Source organism: Phoca vitulina, unplaced genomic scaffold, assembly GCF_004348235.1.
Source record: "Phoca vitulina isolate PV1807 unplaced genomic scaffold, GSC_HSeal_1.0 scaffold14, whole genome shotgun sequence".
Taxonomy (NCBI): domain Eukaryota; kingdom Metazoa; phylum Chordata; class Mammalia; order Carnivora; family Phocidae; genus Phoca; species Phoca vitulina.
In genome coordinates, this window is record NW_022589717.1 from 20061309 (window position 1) to 20065834 (window position 4526).

The window sequence follows — 4526 nt, forward strand, 5'->3', positions numbered from 1 at the left end:
TAAAGGTTATAGCAACCTTGTTTTTAAATTGCAAGATGAAAGTGATACAAAATACCCATGTTAAATATCTGATAGTGAAATCCCCTTAGAGTTTTAAAAAAGAAAGAAAAAAAGAAAGATGGAAAATGCTTTTATAGGACATAAAGATTTTTCACTCAAGAATTGCTCAAAAATCTTCCTTGAATTAAAAAAAAGGAATCTGAAGAAACTCTAATCATAAAGCAAAAAAGTGTAAAGTAAGCAAAAACCTGTAGCAAAGCACTACTTACCAATATAATTTACACAATTCTATGTAAGACAGACATTTACCCTCAATAGGCCTCAATGTACTCATCTGCAAAAGAGGGAAGGAAGTTTGAACTACATAGTATCTAAGACCAACTGCAATCTTACAATTCTAAAATAGTGCATTTTATTATTATATAAGTATTACACATTCACTAGAGAAAAACTACAAATTTTTTATAATTATAATTTAGAAAAATTTTAAATGTAGATTAACTTTTATTATTTTTTATAAACGGAGACAAAAACAAGATAACATGGTTCTTGCCAAAATTAAGGCTGCTTTATTTGATTGTTTTTGTTTTGGTTTGGCTTGGGTTTTTTTGCAAAAAAAAAAAAAGGGGGACACAGGTATCAGTATACTGAGAGAGAGCTTCAATTCAAGATTTTTAAAATCTATTTTGTACCCAAGGCCATGCTAAGGATGGGTCAGATATTTGGGGCAGATTTACCTAACCTGCTTCTCAACCATATGCTGGTAAGACTTTCTCTTTCAAATATGCAAAATGTCTGGACTCTTTCTGGGACAAGTATTTGGGCAAAAAAAGGAGGTTTCTTTTGTCAAGCTTTGTGGGCACAACCTGGAAATTACTTCAAAGGAGAATGATATTCCTCCCATCCAATCACTTCTTTTCTTGGCTCCACTGAAGCACTGAAAAGCAGTTTTTTGTTCCTTAATAAAATCATTAAAAGAACTCTAAGCCATAATTCCAAAAGAGAGAGCTCTAATACAGATTTTTCAGACATTATATTTTATTACATTGCTGTGGTACTGAACTTAGGAAAGGAAAGCTAATGTCAATTCATTGGTCCCATTTTCTCCCAAGAGAAGAAAGATTTGTCACATGTCCAGTGTCAAAAATCTCCCCAGGCCGTAACCAGGATGATATAAGGGTCTTCTGAGACAGTTGCATTGTAACTGTTTTTTTTTGTCACTTAATATATCATAAACTTCTTTCCATGTCATTAAATACATTTCTACATCATTATTTTTCTTAAGGAGATTTAACTTTCTTGTTGTTTTCTAATTACAAATGTAATGTATCCTCCACTATTTATTAACTATTTTATCTTGGATGACTTACTTAAAATCAAAGCTTCAATTTCCTCATCAGTAAAATGATATGATTCCTATCAGCAAAATAATATAATTCCTATCTTTTGTTATGAAAATTAAAAGAGAAAGTAAATCATTTATCATAGTGCCAGATACGTAGTACTGTCTTGTAAGTATCAGTGTTTTTTTAAGTTCAAAAAGAAAAATTTATAAAATGAAAGTGAAAATAATCTATAATCCTACCACCCATGTTAACTCCTGTTGACATTTTCTTTCAATCTGTTTAGATTTAGACTTTTCTCTAGGCATATGTGTACATAAGTGCTTATAGACACAAACTCATGCATTATTTTGGTTTTTTACCACTGCATTCTCAGAGCATTAAATAAATATCTGTGGAATGTTAAAAGCATTGAGGAATTAATTAGTGAAAAAAAGGTGATTTCATGAAAAATGCCTGTTGTATTTAGTCCCAGCCAATGGAGAATTTATTTCATATAATGTTTGACGTGTTTAGAAAATCAATACAAAAATACAATTTTAATGTTCTTTCACAATATGTTATAATGTGATTTAATTTTTCCAGTTTTATTGAGAAATAATTGACATCATCACAGTAAGTATAAGGCATACAATATGATGGTTTGATTTACATATATTGTGAAAGGATCATCACAACAGGCTCATTTAGCATCCATCATATTATATAGATACCCTATAAAAAAAAAATCTTGTGATAAGAAACACTTAGAATCTACTCTCTTAACAATTTTCTTATGTATCATACAGTAGTGTTAACTATAGTTATCATGTAGTATATTACATCCCTAATACTCAATTTATCTTATAACTGGAAATGTGTATCTTTTGACCACCTTCCTTCAATTCCCTCTCTCCTCACCCCCTGCCTCTAATAACCACAAGTCTGATCTCTTTTTCTATGTTGTTCTTGTTGTTGTTTTGTTTTGTTTGTTTTAGAGTCCACATATAAGTGAAATCATACAGTATTCATCTTTCTCTGTATGACTTACTTCATTTAGCAAAATGCCTTTAAAGTCCATGTATGTTGTCACATACACTAGAATTTCCTTGTGTTTTATTTCTTTGTTGTTTATCTTCTTTATTCATTCATCCATCAGTGAATATTTAGGTTGTTTCCAGGTCTTGCTGTTTAAATAATGCTATTATGTACATGGGAGTGCAGATATTTTTTTGAGTTAGTGTTTTCATTTCCTTTGGATATATTCCCAAAAGTGGAATTGCTGGATTATATGGTAGCTTCATTTTTAAAAAATTTTGAGAAACCTCCATACTGTTTTTCATAGTGACTATACCAATTTACAATCCTACCAACAGTGTACAAGGATTCTCTTTCCTCCACATTCACACCAGCACTTGTTATCATTTGTCTTTTTTATGATGGCCATTCTAACAGGTATGAGGTGATATCTCACTGTAGCTTTAATTTGCATTACCCTAATGACTAGTGATGTTGAACATCTTTTCATGTGCCTGTTGCCCTTTCATACATCTTCTTTGGAGAAATGTCAATTCAGGTCCTTTGCCCATTTTTTAATTGGGTTACTTGGGTTTTTTGTTACTTAGTCTTATGGGGTCTTTATATATCTTGGATATTAGTCCCTTATCAGATATTTGGTTTGCAAATATTTTTTCCCATTTGTAGGTTGTATTTTCACTTTGTTGATGGTTTCTCTTGCTATGCAAAAGCTTTTTAGTTTGATATAGTTCCACTTCTTTATTTTTTATTTTGTTGCTTGTGCTTTAAGCATCATATTCAAAAATTTATTACCAAAGCCCATGTAAAGGAGCTTTATTCCTATGTTTTCTTCTAAGAGTTTTATGGTTTCAGGTCTTACATTTAAGTCTTTAATCCATTTTGAGTTAATTGTGTGAGTGGTATAAGATAGAGGTCCAATTTCATTCTTTAACATGGGAATATCGAATTATTCCAGCACCATTTATTGTAGTGATTGTCTTCTCTCCACTATCTCCATGGCTCCCTTGTCAAATATTAGTTGACCATATATGCTTGGGTTTATTTCTGGGCTCTTGATTCTTTCCATTGGTCTGTTTGTCTGCTTTTATGCCAGTACTATAATGTTTTGATGACTATAGTTTTATAGGATTCCTTGAAATCAGAGAATATGATGCCTTCTATCTCCCCCCTGCCCCTCAGGATTCCTTTGGCTATTAAAGGTCTTTTGTGGTTCCATGTAATTTTATGAGTGAGTTTTTTTTTCTGCTTCTATAAAAAATGCCACTGGAATCTTGATAGGGATTGCATTAAATCTATAGATGGTTTTGGGACGTATTGACATTTAACACTGTTAATTCATCCAATCCATCAACACAGGATGCCTTTCCATTTATTTATGTATTCTTCTATTTCTTTTATCATGTCTTGTTTTTAGAGTAGAGATCTTTCACTTCTTTGGCTACATTTATTCCTAAGCAATTTATTTTGTGTGTGTTAATTTTGCATCCTGCAACTTTACTGAATTCATTGATTAAATCTAACAGTTTTTTGGTTGAATCTTTAAGATTTTCTCTATATAAAAGCAACATGATTTAAATTTTAATTTTTAAAAATATGTGTGGGTTTATCTCAGTTAAAATGACTTGCCTGGAAGTAACAGAAAATTAAATTAAAATTAAGTTTAACAATGAAGACTTTTTTTTAAAGATTTTATTTATTTGACAGAGAGAGACAGAGTGAGAGAGGGAACACAAGCAGGGGGAGTGGGAGAGGGAGAAGCAGGCTTCCTGCTGAGCAAGGAGCCCGATGCGGGGCTCGATCCCAGGACCCTGGGATCATGACCTGAGCCGAAGGCAGACACCTAACGACTGAGCCACCCAGGTGCCCCACAATGAAGACATTTATATGTCCACATAAGTAGATGTCTAGAGCCAGGGTATTCTTCAAAGTTGGCTTGATCCAGTACCTTGGGCTCACTTTCTTTTGGCCTTAACCTCTTCCAGGTTTTAGACCCATCTCCATGCTAGTAACAAGATGCAAAAGTTCCTAGTATCACATTCACACATGAGAATGACACAAGGAAAAATAATGGTTGACTTCCAGAAGTTTCTCTGGAGGGGGGATAGGTAATAGGGATAATAGGTATTAGATTTACCCTCCTGCAGTAAATAACAATAACAGGACAAA